This window comes from Delphinus delphis, chromosome 16, assembly GCF_949987515.2.
Source record: "Delphinus delphis chromosome 16, mDelDel1.2, whole genome shotgun sequence".
In the NCBI taxonomy this organism is placed as follows: domain Eukaryota; kingdom Metazoa; phylum Chordata; class Mammalia; order Artiodactyla; family Delphinidae; genus Delphinus; species Delphinus delphis.
In genome coordinates this window covers 57,665,137-57,682,924 of record NC_082698.1, presented here as the reverse complement: position 1 = coordinate 57,682,924, position 17,788 = coordinate 57,665,137, and the positions used below count along the sequence as shown (strand labels likewise).

The 17,788-nt window shown below is 42.1% G+C and overlaps 1 protein-coding gene across 2 annotated transcripts in view; it reads left to right on the top strand.

The window, feature by feature from the left end:
• LRMDA (leucine rich melanocyte differentiation associated) overlaps positions 1-17,788 on the top strand; it is a 1,262,633-nt gene that overhangs the window by 63,871 nt on the left and 1,180,974 nt on the right. The window contains exons 7-8 of one of the 2 annotated variants that reach the window (XR_009522356.1): positions 6,718-6,858; positions 14,411-14,692. The gene's annotated coding sequence lies outside the window, so the exon portion shown is untranslated. Of the gene's footprint in view, positions 1-6,717; positions 6,859-14,410; positions 14,693-17,788 lie in introns of those variants that run through there. The other variant, XR_009522355.1, reaches the window with a different exon arrangement.

Genomic DNA, 17,788 nt, shown 5'->3' with positions numbered 1-17,788 from the left:
GAGTCACTTAGACTTGAATGAGAGTTCTAATGGTTGTGTAGCAAAGCAGCTCCTGTTTAGACTTACCTTGGCAGAGGAATCCAGAGAGAGCCATCTGCGCACTCAGTTTTGAGACCTTGAGTTGAGATTTGCAAGACTCTTTCCTCAGTGCTGCCCTAAGCTTCTGCCAGTAGAGAGGATAGCAGGCTGAGTATCTGATGGCAGACAGTGAATTTAGAGATGGACCAGAAAGTAGAATGTGAGGCCAGACAGGGAGGAGGAGAGGAGGAGGATGAAAGGCATATAAGAGGGATGAAGGGGGCTTCCCTGGTGGCGCAGTGGTTGGGAGTCCGCCTGCTGATGCAGGGGACATAGGTTCGTGCCCCAGTCCAGGAAGATCTCACACGCCGTGGAGCGGCTGGGCCCGTGAGCCATGGCCGCTGAGCCTGCGCATCCGGAGCCTGTGCTCCGCAACAGGAGAGGCCCCAACAGTGAGAGGCCCGTGTACTGCCAAAAAAAAAAAAAAAAAAAAAAAAGAGGGATGAAGGGAATAAGAGGATTTGGGGGAAGAAGTCACATATTAGAACCTTGGAGGCTTAAAGGTTCCTTCTGGTATGCATTTCCATGCACACAGGTGTTCACTACATCTTGACTTCTGATAAAAGGAAATAATTCTAAGCTGGTATCATGAGAGATTTGAGTCTTTGAACAGTGGGCATCGTTTTTTTAAAAGCCGGTGAACTTAAGAGATTTGTTTTGTTTGAGCTTTTAAGATTTTCTAATGGTTGAAATACAACCCTGCTTAAAAGATGTGAAGTGACATAGAAAACAAACTTATGGTTACTAAAGGGGAAAGGGGGTGGGAGTGGGGATAAATTAGGAGTTTGGGATTAGCAGATACAAACTACTATATATAAAATAGATAACAATGTCCTACTGTATAGTGCAGGGAACTATATTCAATATCCTGTAATAAATCGTAATGGAAAAGAATATATATATATAACTGTATACCAGAAACTAACACAACGCAACATTGTAAATCAACTATACTTCAATTTAAAAAATAAAATAAAATAGAAAAAAAACTATATCATTATTGGTATATTCTGTCAAATACTAAGGGAGATATGTTAAAATAATCCGTCATGATTGGGAAGTCTCTATTTCTCCTTTTAGGTCTGTCAATTTCTGTTTTATATATTTTGAGACTATATTATTTCATGCATATACATTTAGAATTATTCAATTCTATTGGTTGATTGTGCTTTTAATCACTATGAAGTCTCTCTTAATTTCTTGTGATGCTTTTTGCTTTAAAGTCTATTTTGTCTGATTTTAGTATAGTGACACCATATCTCTTTTCGTTAGTGTTTACATAGAACTCCCCCCTATTCTTCTACTTAAAAATTTTTCTGTATCTTTATTTTTAAAGGATGTCTCTTGTAAACAACGTATGCAATTGTTTTTATGTAATGTAATATTACAATTTTTGTCTTTTAATTGGAGTATCTTGTTCACTTACATTTAATATAACTACAAATATATTTGGGTTTACATCTACTATTTTATTTATTCAGTATTTATCCCACATATTCTATATTCCTTTTTTTCTCTCACTTCTTGACTTCTTTTCAATTAAACAAATATGTTTATTATTCCATTTCTTCCCTCTCTTATCTTGTTAATTATAAATTCTTCTATTATTTTAGTAGTTACCTTAGAGCATTCAACATATATCTTTGACTTATTAAAGTCTAATATAAAATAGTACTTTTAGCACTTTTCATATCATTCAAGGACTTTAGAATACTTTAATTCCATTTCCTACCTCCAATTTTTATGCTATTATTTTCATATGTTTTAATTCTACATATATTTTACACCTTACATGATATTATTATTTTTCTGTAGAAACAATACTCACTTTTTCATTTGTTACAGTTAACAGTTTGCATTTCATTTGGGGTTCTCTCCATATCTTGGTTGATTTTTTTTAAAGTTTAAATATAGTAAACTTTATTTTTTGTTTTGTATTGTTTTATGGGTTTTGTCAAATGCACGAGTCATTTGGTGACTCTCAGGGTGGCACAGAGCCACCACCAAAACCTCTTGATATAGAACAGTTTGTCATCCCTAAATTCCTTTGTGCTGTCCCCTTATAGTCTACTCTGTTCCCACCTCCAACCCCTAGAGATATATGTAGCCTTCTGGGTCTGACTTCTTTCACTTAGCAATATACATATAGGATTCATACATGTTATTGTGTGAATCAATAGATTGTTTCTTTTTATTGATGAGTAGTATTCTATTGTATAGTTGTACTATACTTTATCCATTTGCTAGTTGAAAGACATCTGAGTGGCTTCCAGTTTGGGGCAATTATGAATAAAGTTCCTATAAACATTAATTTATCATAAGCATACATTTTTATTTTTCTTGGATAAATACCTAGTAGTAGGATTGCTGGGTCATATGGTTATACGTATGTTTAATTTTTTAAGAAACTGCCAAATTGTTTTTCAAACAATTTGCATCTCCATCAGCAACATTTGAGGCTTCCAGTTACTCCACATCCTCATCACTACTTGGTATTATCAGTCTTTTTAGTTTTAGCCGTTCTAGTAGGTATGTGGTAGTATCTCATGGTAGTTTTTTGTTTGTTTGTTTGTTTGTTTTGCGGTACGCGGGCCTCTCACAGCTGCGGCCTCTCCCGCTGTGGAGCACAGGCTCCGGACGCGCAGGCCCAGCGGCCATGGCTCACGGGCCCAGCCGCACCGCGGCACGTGGGATCCCCCCGAACCGGGGCACAAACCCGCGTCCCCTGCATCGGCAGGCGGACTCTCAACCACTGTGCCACCAGGGAAGCCCTCATGGTAGTTTTAATTTGGTTATCCCTAATGACTAATTATGCTGAGCAGGTTTTAATGTGCTTATTTGCCACCCATACATCTTCTTTGGTGGAGTGTGTGTTTGGAACTTTTGGCAAGTTAGATATTGGGTTCCTTGTTTTTTTTTTTATTGTTCAGCTTTTAGAGTTATTTATATGTTCTGTATACAAGTCTTTGTCAGAAATATGATTTGCATATATTTTCTTCCAGTCTGTGGCTTGCTTTTGAATTCTCTTATCAGTGTCTTTTGCAAAGCAAGAATTTTTAATTTTAATAAAGTTCAAATTATCATTTTTCTTTCATGGATCATGCTTTTGTGGATTGTGCTTTGAGTGTCTAGAAATTCTTTACCTAATATAGGGTCATGCAGATTTTCTCATGTATTTCTATTAGAAGTTTTGTAGTTTCACATTATACATTTAGGTTTATGATCCATTTTGAGTTAATTTAAAAAAACATTTTATTTTATTGAGATATAATTCACATACCATAAAATTCACCCTTTGAAAGTGTACAATTCAGTGGTTTTTAGTATATTCACAAGGTTATGCAGCCATCACCACTGTCTAATTCCAGAGCATTTCATCATCTGAAAAAGAAACTCCAGAACTCATTAGCAATCACTGCCCCTTGCCCCTCTCCCAGCCTTAGGCAACCACTAATCTACTTTTTGCCTCTATAGATTCTTTCACTTAGCATATTGTTCTCAAGTTTCATCCATTTTGTAGCATATATTGGTATTTTATCCCTTTTTATTGCTGAATAGTGTTCCATTGTATAAATACATACATATTATCCATTCATCGTTCAGTGGACATTTGGATTGTTTTGGCTATTATGAATAATGCTGCTATGAACATTCATGTACAAGTTTGTGTGTGAACACATACTTTCAGTTATCTTGCATATATACTTAGGAGTGGTTGAGTTAGTTTTTATATAAGGTGTGAGGCATGGGTTGAGTTTCTTTTTTTCTTTCTTTTTTTTTTTTGCATATGGGCATCTAATTATTCCAACACCACTTATCGAAATAACTATCCTTTCTCCATTGAATTGCCTTTGACCCTTGTTAAAAATCAGTTGAGGGCTTCCCTGGTGGCGCAGTGGTTAAGGATCCTCTTGCCAATGCAGGGGACTCAGGTTCGAGCCTTGGTCTGGGAAGGTCCCCCATGCCACGGAGCAACTAAGCCTGTGTGCCACAACTACTGAGCCTACGCTCTGGAGCCCGCAAGCTGCAACTACTGAAGCCCGTGCACCTAGAGTCCATGCTCTGCAACAAGAGAAGCCACCACAATGAGAAGCCTGCACACCCCAGTGAAGAGTATCCCCCACTCACCGCAACTAGAGAAAGCCCACATGCAGCAATGAAGACCCAACGCAGCCAAAAATAAAGAAATAAAATAAATTTTAAAAAAATCAGTTGAGTGTATCTTGATTGTTTTGTTCCATTGAGCTATATGTCTGTCTTTTCTGCTAATGCCACACTATCTTGATTACCATACTTTTTTAAGCTTTGAATTTAGGTAGTTTAATTCCTTCAACATTTGTCTTCCTTTTCAAAATTGTCATTCTAGATCCTTTGCCCTTGTCTCATACATTTTAGAATCAGCTGGTCAGTAATGATTCAAAAAAGTATACTGAGATTTTGATTGGGATTGCATTGAATGTATAGATCAATGGGGGGGATTGTTATCTTACCAATTTGATTCTTCCAATCCATAAACATGGATTATCTTTTTATTTATTTAGGTCTTTGATTTCTTTCATCAATATTTTGTAGTTTTCAACACACAGATCCTGCACATATCTGTTAGATTTATAACTAAGTCTTTCATTTTTGGGGTGCTATTGTAAATTGTATTGTTTTTAAAATTTTGAATCCAATGTTCATTGCTGATATATAGAAATACAATAAAATTTTGTATATCGACCTTGTATCCTGTACCTTTGTTAAACTCACTTATTAGTTCTAGGAGCTTTTTTTCTTAAAGTTCACTCTTATTTATTTATTTATTTTTGGCTGCATTGGGTCCTTGTTGCTGCACGGGCTTTCTCTAGTTGTGGTGAGCAGAGGCCACTTTTCGTTGCGGTGCATGGGCTTCTCATTGCATTGGCCTCTCTTGTTGTGGAGCATGGGCTCTAGGTGCACGGACTTCAACAGTTGTGGCACGTGGGCTCAGTAGCTGTGGCTCTTGGCCTCTAGAGCACAGGATCAGTAGTTGTGGCACATGGGCTTAGTTGCTCCACGGCATGTGGGATCTTCCCAGATCAGGGATTGAACCCTTGTCCCCTGCATTGGCAGGCAGATTCTTAACCGCTGCACCACCAGGGAAGTCCGTAGGAGGGTTTTTTTGTAGATTATTTGGAGTTTTCTATATAGACAATGTAATCATTATAGTTTTATATACATTTTGACCCTTTCTGTTGCTCTTCATTCCTTCCTGAATATCTTCGATTTCATCTGGGATTGTTTTCCTTTTTGTAGGACTTTCTTTAGATCTTTTTTTTTTTGATGTTGGTCTGTTGGTTAAATATTTTAATTTTTGTCTCAAAATGTCTTATTTTCATTTATTTTTAAGGAATATTTTTTGCAAGATGTATTATTCTAAGTTGACAATTATTTTCTTTCAAAACTTTGAAGATATCCTTTGTTGTTCTGGCCTCGATTATTTCTATAGAGAAATCAGTTGCTGCTATTGTTACTACTTTGAAGATAATAGTCCTTTTTCTCTCTGTTTTTTAGGGTTTTTCTTTGCCTTGTCTTTCAGCAGTTTTACTTTGATGTGCCAAAGGTGTGGATGTAGTTTTCTTAGTATTTACCCTGCCTAGGCTTAACATTTCTTAAATACATAGCTTGTGTTTTTTTGTTTCTTTTGAAAAATTCTTAGTCAATAATCAATCTCTTCAAATATTGTTTTTGCTCTGTTTTCTCTCTTCTCCCCTTATGAGAAAATTACACATATTTTGTGCCTTTTCACTTTGTTCATCTTTCATTTCCTTTCTGTATTTTCTATTTTTTCTCCCTTTGCTTCAGTCCTATTATTAGGTGGTTTTCTAGTCCTCTCTTCAGCTGTGTTTACTTTGTGGTTAAACCCGTCTATCCAGTTCTTAATTTCATTCATTATATTTTCCAGTTTTAAAATTTCTATTTGATTTTTTGGATAGATTCTAGTTCTCCACTGAAAATTTTCTACTTGTAATTTGTTTTCTTAAATGTACTGATGATAGTTCATTTAAAATTGTTTCTGCTAATTCTCATATATGAATTACCTGTAAGTCTGTTTTTATTATTTGGTCTTTCTCTGGTTTTTGGTCACTTGGTTTTGTCTCCTGGTAAGTCTGGTAACTTTTGATTGAATGATGGACATTGTGGATAAAACATTATGGTGGAAATTTGAGCTTGAATGTTATCTTCCTTCAGAGAGGGTTTGCTTTTACTTCAGGTCAGGGTTAGATCATCTTAATCTAGATTGAGATGGTTTAAATCTGGGTTTCAGCTCTTTTGATGGCTCATCTCTTAACATATCCTAGAAGTAAGGTTAGCCCTTAGTTTTAGGCTATAACTTGTCAGGTGTCCCAGCTGAAAGCTGGAGATGTTTGCTAAATTTCCTATGTTTTGGCATCCCAGAACTCATTTTTAAAATCCTCAGTCCCAGGACACTGCTGAATATCTACTCAGTACCTGGGCCCCTCAGATGTTGGTTTACAAATCTACAAATGCCTGCAGGGGAAGAATGTGACCAGATATCAGGTTCACACAATGCACTTCTTTTATCTTAGTGATCTTGGCCTCTCAAGTCTTCAGTGCCCTGGTAACTTTTCTTTTTGTTCAAACTTGCTTTCCTAGTTGTGGTTGGTGAAGAAGTTGGTCTGATACAAGCTAATCCACCATATCCAGAAGCAATACAAAGAGCATGGACTTTGGAGCCAGAACTCCAGGATTCAAATCTCAGTTCCATCATTTACTTGTCCTGTGATCATGAACAAGGTATTAACTTTTTTTGAGCCTCACTTTTCTCATCACTAAAATGGTCATAATAACAGTAGCTACCTTATAGGGTTATTTTGATGATTTAACAAGTATTATATATAAAGTAGTGTGTGAGTGTGTGTGTGTATATATATATATATATATATATATATATATATATACTTTCCTACTTACCTTCTTGTTCTGGCCTCCATTGTTTCCATAGAGAAGTCAGTTATTGTTATTATTACTACTTTGAAGGTAGTATTCCTTTTTTTCTCTGACTGTTTTTTAAGGTTTTTTCTTTGCCTTTGTCTTTTGACAGTTTTACTCTGAAGTGCCAGAAGTGTGGGTATGGTTTTCTTTGTATTTATCCTGTCTGGGCTTCTTAGCATTTCTTATATCATATATACTTTAAAAGTATATAATATAATATATATCTAAGAAAAGTGCCTGGAATCCAAAATATGCTGTATTGTTATTTGCTCTTATTATTTTTACTTGATGTGGTCATCTTTCCAGTTAGTGTTTTTTTCCACTGTGTTTTGTCATTTACAAATCCTCAATAGGCTCTGCTGGCTAGTAGATGAAGTCCAAACTCTACACCTGTAGTTCTCAGCCTTGGTGGCATATTGGAATAACCTGTGATATTTTTAAAATTCTGAGGCCCAAGTCAAACCAGGCCAATTACATCAGAACTTTTTTTTTTTTTTTGCGATATGCGGGCCTCTCCCTGTTGTGGCCTCTCCCGTTGCGGAGCACAGGCTCCGGACGCGCAGGCTCAGCGGCCATGGCTCACGGGCCCAGCCGCTCCGCGGCATGTGGGATCTTCCTGGACCGGGGCACGAACCCGCGTCCCCTGCATCGGCAGGCGGACTCTCAACCACTGTGCCACCAGGGAAGCCCCATCAGAACTTTTAAGGTGGGATACAGATATTAATCAGTATTTTTTAAAGAGCCTCAGGTGATTCCAATGTTCAGCCAATGCTGGGGGCTCTCACACCTCCTCTTCCGCTCTTCTGAGCCACTTTTGAGGGCCTGGAGAAGTGCCTGAGACACTACATGCTCTAGGGGGAGAGAGGAAATGGATGCAAAGAAAAGAGGAAAATAACTCACGGTGGTACCATAGGAACGTACTTGTGGGAATTCTCATTCTTTGGAGAAACAGCAAACTCCAGCTGTGTGCTGTTTTGTGGTTTTCTTTTGGGAGGGGGCAACGTCAATGACCCCCCCTTCTATCTCCACATCAAGCCATCTCTCAATTCACTCTCACCTTTCCGTCCCGAATTTACCTCCCTCTCTTTATTCAAAGAGTTGTTGAAATATCTCCTCCCTCTAAGAAGGTTTTTTGGTTTGTTTGGAGAAGGTACCTTCTCACAGGTACTAAAACATTATTCAAGGTGGTCCTGTCCAAGGAGGGGTATGGGGGCTAAGGATGGGCACTTGGGACGGCCAGAGGCACCAGGTGACTTGACAGGAGGTGAGAAAGGAGCATTGGAAAGGAGATGGGAGAGCCTCTGGAAAACTTATCAGATCATAAAATGTCACCTAGGCTAACCTCTGAATGTTTACAGAACTCCTTAGTGTGCGCCACTGATGGTAGAATTTTTAGGCACTGTGACATGCTGGTGGGTTGATATTTTGTCAAGAGATAAAGGGAGAAGGCCTAGACAGGTGCCTGTTCTGACACCACATGGGGCAGGCATCTGCCAGCAGGGAGCCAAGCCCTTTGTGCCACCTCTGCTGATGCCTTCAGAGAAGCGGTGTCCTGGCTGGAAAGGAAGAGGCTGGGGGAGAGGGGAATAGTGTGGTAGGGAATAATTTTAAACATTTTGGTGCTATGTAAGCTGTGAAGACATAGCATGTAGGTCTTCATGAGCCAACCAACTGTTTCTCCTGAGCCAATGGTGTGGTGGGTTGTGAAGTTCTGTGATTCAGGATGCTTTCCTGGGCTGCCCCTGCTTTAGACAGGGAGCAAGAGCAAGTGACATGAGATTTAAAATAATAATAATTGTATATAGTGCAGGGAAACAGGTCTCTCACCTCTAGTGATGGGAGAATAAATTCGTTCAATTTTTCTTAAAGCATGTGAGCAGCATGAATCCAAAGTCTTAAAAATGTTCCTGTGCTTTGACACAGGAGAAAGTATGATACAAAAATTGGCAAAGTTTGCTGGCCAGAAATCATGTAGTTGGTATGATCTCAGTTTCAAAAAACACAGTACATGTGCCCATAAGGAAAGTCTGTAAAGATATCTTTATCTTATTAACAGTGTTTGAGTAATGTTGGGTTATGAGTCGTTTTTATGTCCCTTTTTTTTTGCTTTAATACACCCAGCCTCCTGTGATAGAATAGACTGTCTTTATTACTTTCTCTTCACTCAAAGTCTAAAAAAAAAACCAAAAAAACAGGCTTTAATTACTGATATAAAGTAAAACAATAACTTGTTGGTTGGCTGAGAATTGCTGAAAATTAATAAATAGTTTGGAAATTATTTAGTAAATGCTAATTACTTAGCAAAAGTAATTAAAATATTTATAAGCGAACACCCATAAAACACCACCAAGCAAATACATTGCTCAATAAATGGTTTAATTAGTATTTCATTACTAGAAATTAATCTCAGTAACCAAACATTACTACAAATTACATGTAGGATGGACAGCTTGTTTCACTGCTATTAATGATTTCAATTACAAAGTTTGTGCAAAGTCTAATTCCTTTCTGCTTCTCCCGCCTTCCTCCTGCGCCCACCTGGGCGAGTTCCCACACACTAGGCCTGAGTTAGGATGTTTAGGGCTGGGCTGACACCTTCCACATTGTTGGAAATCCCTGATTAGCAGTTTCCCTCAGCTTGTTTCCCAGCTGTCTTGCAGAAATACTAACCCTGGGTGCCTCTTAATCAGCTGGAATCAGCCTCCAGGAGCTGGTGGGCTTCTTACCACAGATATACTCTCCTCTGGAGTCTCCTAAATCACTTGGCTGCAAGGCCCGATTCCCTCCTCATGTCTGTGCCAAGGCCTTCCAGCACTGGGTTGCGCTCCTTGTTCAGCTCTCAGGCTGGGCCAGGTTGCTGCTAAGTCATAAAAGGGCATCTTCGTGCCGATGAGAAAAAAGGAGTCCTTCCCTCCGGACAGATGTAGTCACATGTGAGGATTTTTGCCCCAACGTGTTTCTTTCTCAGGTTCCCCAGGGAACAGACTCTGAGACTCGAGATTTGCGTGCCGGCGTCTTACTGAGGAGTGTTCTCAGGAATAGCCCCTGAGTGAGGGAGTGAGGGAAGTAGGATGGGGTAGAGGGAAAAGTTGGACCACAACCGCACCGGAAGCTCCTGGATTGAGGCAAGGAAGGGGGCAGGCCTTTGTTATTTCAAACGAGCAGACATCACTCTGGGACTGATGTGCCTCTCTTTGGCTGAGGACAGGTCCTGGAGGGGGACTTGGTTGCCAGCCATTAACAGGCAACACTCCCAGCAGCTAGAGGAACGAGTGCTTTGGCTCTGAAGGAGAAATATGGGCAGCATCCACTACAGTCCCCTTGTGTCATGGACAACCTGAGCAACCACACAGGAAGGTCCTTCTGGGGGTGGCCTGAGGCCATGAGTTGAATGGGCATGAGTTGTCCTATTGTTTTACTGGGACTGGGAGGGGTCTGACTTCTGCAGTTAGGGTGGATCCCCACTTAGGTACAAGCTGGGACTTATGCCTAGGCTGTAAGCTCCATGCAGGTAGGTCTGTGTCTCATGGTATCCCCAGAACTTAGCACAGTTTGTGGCTCAATTAATATTTGCTGATTGAATCTATAGTAATAAAGACAGTCACCTAAATGCATTAATATAAGCTGTATTACAATTGATGAAGGGAAATACATAGAATGTGACCTAGGACGGGTCAGGGAAGCTCCCTCAAAGAAAAGACATGAGCTGAGACCCAAGGGATTGGTAAGAGTGGGCCAGGCAGAGTGGACTGGGGGTGGGGTGCTTCCAAGCGTCCTAAGATAGGCATTTACCTTGGCCACGTCCTGAGGGGGTCTCCTCATGGAAAAACAGAGGCGACTTGAAAAATCACATTCACTGAAATCTCTCTTGTTATCTGTTGGTGAAATGTATCCTTTGTCCTTATCACAGCCTTATCTGGTATAAGACTCATGTGTTAGAGAGCTTTTCCACTGTGGCTTGGCCAGGCCCTGGTGGCATAAAGGTTGCCTGCACCTGGCAGGTGCTTTCTGGAGTGAGAGATACAGGCCAGGTGTCACAGTTGGAGCTGGGGGTGGAGATCCCCCTGAACCCCCCATGGGGTCTCATGCATGTGAAGGCCACCTATTGTGGAGGAGCTGAGGCTGGAAGCAGCTGGGCTTCAGATCTAAACTCTTGCTTCCTCTTCGTCCTCATCTCCATCCTGCTCCTGGCTTTGCCCCTCTCCAGGCCTGTCTCCAGATTCCTCACTGCCCCAGGAGCATGTTCTGCTCATTTTGCCTCCACTCCTGTGCATGAGTCCTCCCCTTTCTCCAGGACCACCGCTCTACTCAGAAAACCCACCCAAAGCACCGCCATGGAGCCCTGGCCAGCAACTCCAGGTCATACTGAACTCACCCCTTTCTGCATTTCTACAGCCCTCAGCTGTAGATTCTTTAGGGCAGAGGCTGGTTTAGAAATCCGGGCCTGGTACCATACCTGGTCGAGAGCAAGAAGGTTGGGAGAGGCTGGAGGAGAGGAGAAGCCCTGAAGGAAAACCCATTATGCCCGTCCCTGCCATGATGCCCTGGTTGGCGCCGGGCAGTGTGAATGGTGGCCTGGACGACGTCTGCTGGCCTCCCAGCCAGGTGCACCGTGAGGGGTGCCGCGGGCCTGCCTTCCGCTGTTGGTGGTGGGTGGCAGCAACGGCCAGGAGGGGGAAGATGGAAAGTTCATGTTTATCACGTCTGGGGCTTTGCCTGCCTTGTCCTTAATCAGTCTACAGCTAATTAGTCGCCTCCCCCAGCTGGCAGAGCACCATGAATCACCAAGGAAAAGGCTGAAGTCAGCCGGCCTCCTGCTCAGGGGAATCCTGGCTCATTGGGTGGGCCCTTCTTGCCTGGGGCATTATGAGGGCCACAGGATGCAGGAGCTCCTCTGGAAAGAATCTGAGGTTGTTGGGAAGGGGCCCTGGGGTCCTGTGCCACCTAGGGTGACTGTGGGGGAAGGGTGTGGCATCATCCTCTTTGCTGCAACGTAAAGGCTCACTTTCCCAAACTCACTTGCAGCCAGGAAAGGCATGGGACACAGTTCAGACCAATGGGGCATAAGCTGAAACCTGCTGGGGGCTCTTAGGAAGGCTTTTCCTTTCTTGATAAAGGGCGTTGGATGCTGCTGGTGCTGGCCCTTCTTGCCCTTTCTTCTTTTTGCCTTGAATGCAGACTTGAAGGCTGGAGCTGCAGCAGCCATCAGCTTCTATGAGGGAAAGACCAAGAGAATTGTAATGACACCAGCCATGAGCTGACCAACCAATGCCAGTAACTTGCCTACCTCCAGATTTCTGTCAGGTGAAAATAATAAATCTCCATCTGTTTAGTCTACTGTTGGTTGGTATTCTGTTAGCTGCAACTGAATACACTTCTAACTGATACAGAGGGGAACTCTAGATGGCGCCAGCTTGACTGCACAGATGCCCATGGTACCAGAGTAATCCAGACATCGCTGGCCTCATCAGCCAGTGAGGTTATAATACCCACTCCTCCGATCCTTCATCTTTTAAAGTCTCATTCATCAACCCTTTTTAGACACTTACGTTATTAAGAAAGTATCTGGGTGTGACATTGATGTGCCAGACATGTTAAATCCTGTGTAATGGTTTGCCTAGGAAGGCAAAACTAGATTTTCTGGCAAAAGAATAATCCCTCTTCTCTTAGTTATGCAGTGCTTATGTTAAGTAGGCAAATACATTGCTCTGGGAAAAGGGTGCAAAAAGGAATTATGTGATTCTGAGAAGGTTTTGCAGGGCTGATCATAGAGGCAGGATATTTGCATATGGGAGGACTGAGGTCAAGACCCTGACTGACCCTTCCCTTTTGGGGTTTAAGACTACTAGAGCCTTTCTGATATACTGAGTTGGGCCTCTCTGAGATCCTTTGGCAAGAAAGGGTAGAAGAAATGCCACAGGGGAACCTCATCATCAGGAAACAGGGACGCTGAATAGGTGAACCAAGCTAATATCAGGCCTAGATACTTGTTAGTGAGGCTGGTGCCCAGCCAGCAGCTGATGTGGCAGAGACCTCCAAGCACTCTGGTAGAGATTGTGCTGTGGGAGCAGTGGCTGCACGTAAGTGTGTGAAATAAAAGAGTTGAAGCCTGGAGCCCAAGTGTGGGGCGCTGCTGTGCACTTCCAGGGTTGGCTCAGCAAGGGCAGCACTGAGCTCTGGACGTGGAGGCAGCAAACTGCGCAGGACCAGTTTTCAACAGCGAGCCCTTGTGGCAGCGGGCTGATTAGACTGTTCAATTCTGTCTCCACCTGGCTTTTAGAGCCAGGACAGATCCCGATGCACTGAGTCATGGTTCCAGTTCTTGGGCACCTTGGGGAAGGTGAGCGGAGGAAGATCCTGAGGGTAGAGGGTTGTACAGCACCGTGGATAGGAGGATGGACTCTGGCGTCAGACTGCTCGGGTTCCAGTTTCTGCTCTGCTACTTCCCTGGCCTGACCTCATGGGCTGCAGACCTGTACAGCCTCATTGGAGCCTGCCTTAATTAAACAGCCACCATGCTGGGCTTAATGCTTGGTGTCTTGAAAGTCTTAATAATTTTTAAAAATCTGTCAGCCATATTTTACTTTATTTTTTTAACTGAGGTATAGTTGATTTATAATACAATGTTGTGTTAGTTTCAGGTGTATGGCACAGTGATTCAGTTATACATACATATCTATCTATTCTTTTTCAGATTCTTTTCCCTTATAGGTTATTACAAAATATTGAGTAGAGTTCCCTGTGCTTGACAGTAGGTCCATGTTGGTTATCTATTTTATATATAGTAGTGTGTATATGTTAATCCCAGACTCCCCCCTCCCTTTTGGTAACCATAAGTTTGTTTTCTACATCTGTGGGTCTATTTCTGTTTTGTAACTAAGTTCATATGTATCATTGTTTTTTTAGATTCCATGTATAAGCGATATCATATATTTGTCTTTGTCTGGCATACTTCACTTAGTGTGACAATCTCTAGGTCCATCCATGTTGCTGCAAATGGCATTATTTCATTCTTTTTTCATAATAAGTTATTTTTGAAGAAGGACCCCCTTCCACCCCTCTATTTTCATTTTTCACGTGGCCCTGCCAATTATGCAGTCAGTCCTGCTTGGGCAAATTACTTCTCTATGCCACAATTTCCCCATCTGTAAAATGGATTTAAAACAACCCTGCCTCAGAGAGCTGTTGTAAGATTAAATGAGTTATATACATAAAGTACTCAGAACAGGATCTGGCATGTAGTAAGCGCTGTGTAAGTGTTAGCCATTGTCACTGTTCCTGTTAATTTAGGCTGATGAGGACTCCAGCGATTAATCTGTAAAACACAGAGACATGACTACATTTCTGTCTCCAGCTAGTGAAGCAGATGAGATCCAGCACATGGGGAAACAATGCAAGGAGAGGAAAATGTGACCCCTGGACTTCCTTCTCACACAAGATGAGATGCTTCATTGAACCCACATCCATCTGGGCCCACAAGGCTGACAAGAGAGGAGAACGCTGGGGCCTGAGAAGTGTGGAGTCAAGGCCAACCTCCCGCTGCAGGGGCTGGCAGCAGGAGTGGGCACGGCTCAGAGGCGCAGGCTGGGGCACCTCCGAAAGCAGCCGGCCTCCTCCCCATGGGGTCAGACTGAGAGGCAGGCTGTCATCAGACTCAGGCCCTGCTGTCCCTCCTCTCGGATGAGACACACTGTCAGGGAAGGATGGCCCCGCCCCAGCCTTCCCTCCCGCCTGGACCCATCTTGCATTTACAGAACCAGATCAGAGGATAGGATGCTGGGAAGGATGCTTTATTATGATGATGATTCTAAATAAAATTATTTCTTGGTACGTAGCCTACACACAAAAAGAGGAGAAATCATAGGTGCTCAGCTCAATGAATCCTCCAAAAACGAACACACTCAGTTCAAGATATAGGACATCCACCAAAGTCAGGAAGCTGCCAGCCACACTCCCCTCCCCATCACTCCCTCCTTCCCCAGTCAGCCACTATCCTGAATATTATTTTCTAAAACCATTAGATTTCATTTTCCCAAATTTTTTATTTTGGAAAAATTTAAATCTACAAAGTAAATGGAAATAATAGAATAGGAGCACCCATATACTCACCTAGATATACCAGTTGTTAACATTTTGCAACATATTCTCTCTCTGTCTTTCTGTCTCCCTTTCTGTCTCTCTTTTTTCTCCCCCCATCCCTACACACACAATTTTGTGAACCATTTGAGAGTTATTGGCAGACATCATGACACTTTATCCCTAAATATTTCAGCACACATCCTAAGAAGGAGAACATTTACATACTGCAGTTATTACAATAAAGAAATTTAACATTGCTACAATATCATTATATAATATACAGTTGATATTCATATCTCCCACTTATCCCAATCATAAATATATAAATATATATAATATATATATCCCAATGATATTATGTATACATATATATATGTGTGTGTGTGTGTGTGTGTGTGTGTATATATACATATGAAAGCCTGGAACACACTTTGCATTTAGTTGTATGTCTCTTTCGTCTTCTCTAATCTAGAATAGGTTCTCTCTCTCTTTTTTTTTTTTTTTTGTCTTTCATGACACATTTTTGGAGCATATAGTCAAGTTTTCTAGAATATCTCTGAGTTCGGATTGTCAGATTATTTCCCCATGATTGAATTTAGTTTAAACATTCTTGGCAAGAATGCTATAGGAGTTTTATTATTATGTATATGTTCTTTATAATTAATTATTATTGAGAGTAGCTGCAACTTATTGAGTGCCCATGATGTGACGTGCGGATTTTGATGTCCACTTTACAAACCAGGTAACTGAGGCAGAGAGTGGCTAAGTACTTTTCTCAAGGTCAGATGGTCAGAAAGAGGAAGTGCCAGGATTAGGCTTGTCTGACCCCAGTGCCCATGCTCATAGCCCGTTCAACCCACTGTCAGAGATGACTGGTCCCGCTGGAAGTAGACCTGAGGCTGTGCCCTGGAGGGCAGGGACTGCGTTATGTTCTCTGCTGAATTCCAGGCTTAGCCAGGGCCAAACCCAGAGCAAGGGTCCATGATTGTTTATTAAATAAATGGATGAATGATTGTTTTATGGACAAAGGTTAGCATGGAGTCCATGGACCACTGGCATCAAAATCACCCAGAAAACTCATCAGAAATACACATCCGTGGGCCCCACTGCCAACCCACAGAAACTGAATCTCTGTTGCTAGGACCCAAGGATCTATGTTAGGTTTTCCTGATACCCAGATATAGACAAAATTAAGTGAAAAAAGCAAGTTTCAAAACAGGGTGTGCTGCATAATTCCATGTCTTTTTCTCTGTGTTTTAAGGTTTCATGGTTACATACAGAGTTACCGTTTCTTTTTGTTTGTTTGTTTTTTGGCTGCATTGGGTCTTTGTTGCTGTGCGTGGGCTTTCTCTAGTTGTGGCAAGTGGGAGCTACTCTTCATTGCGGTGTGCGGGCTTCTCATTGTGGTGGCTTGCTTCAGTAGTTGTGGCTTGCAGTCTCTGGAGTGCAGGCTCGGTAGTTGTGGCACACGGGCTTAGTTGCTCCGCGGCATGTGGGATCTTCCCGGACCAGGGATCGAACCCGTGTCCCCTGAGTTGGCAGGCGGATTCTTAACCACTGCGCCACCAGGGAAGTCCCTAGAGTTACAGTTTCGAGAAGGATGTTAGAACTGTTAACAGTGGGTTACCTCTGAGGAGTGGGATTGGGGCCCTGGAGAAAGAGAGGAAGACTTTACCTTCTCTCAATACACTGCTAGAAATGACACAAGTGATCACTTCATATATTCTTTTTGTAAAAAATTAAACCCTACAGATAAGTATGGTAATTAAGTAACTTATCACCCAGTCTGAACACTTTTGAGAGTGAAAGGCAGTGCTGTTATTAGTTACAGCAGCAACAGAGAAAACAGAGGCCATTCTGGGCAAACCTGGGCAAGCGGTCACCTTGCATAGGGTGACCAAAGTCCCCTTTGATCACCTCCCATCCTGGTTACAGCCACCCCTAATCAGGGGTAACCACTGTTACCAGTTTGATGTATTTTACAGACCCTTTTAGTATAATATGTAGCCACTGAAAGCACCTTGTTTTGAGACTTCTCTTTTTACATAAGTGGTATCACACTAAATATATCAACATGAAAGTTGTTTTTTCTCATTCAACAATATATGTCTTGGAGATCTGGCCATGTCAAGCCCATGTGGGTCTGCTTCATTCCTTTTAGCTGCTGTCAAGCATTCCACATGTGAATTTTTCCACTCTGTTGTGGATGGATATTTGGGTTGTTTCCAGTTCTTTAGAATGACTAACCATGCTGATGATGATGGCGACGGTGATACTGTCCCAACAGCAGAACCACCCAGCGTCCAACAGAAGTCAGTCTAAAAATATTCTCAGGAGATGACATTTTTGAGGAATGACTGGATTTATGAGTAAGGTCCCTCACCAGGACTGAGGCTCCTCCATTTGCCCTGTTCAGGGATGGTACAGGGCTTCAGAGATGGGGCTGTACCCAGCTTTACCATCAAAGGCTCTCAGAATGCCCTTGGCCTCTCCAAGCTGTTCCCGCAGTTGAGGTCCAGCAGAAGCTCCTGTCCCTAGGCCTGGTGCCTCCAGTCTCACTGCTCTTCCTCTTCTCCTCTTGCTTCTACTGCTCATAAGGCTCTTGCACTCACATGGAGTGACGCTTGGCTATGGTGGAAAGAGCCAGAGACTG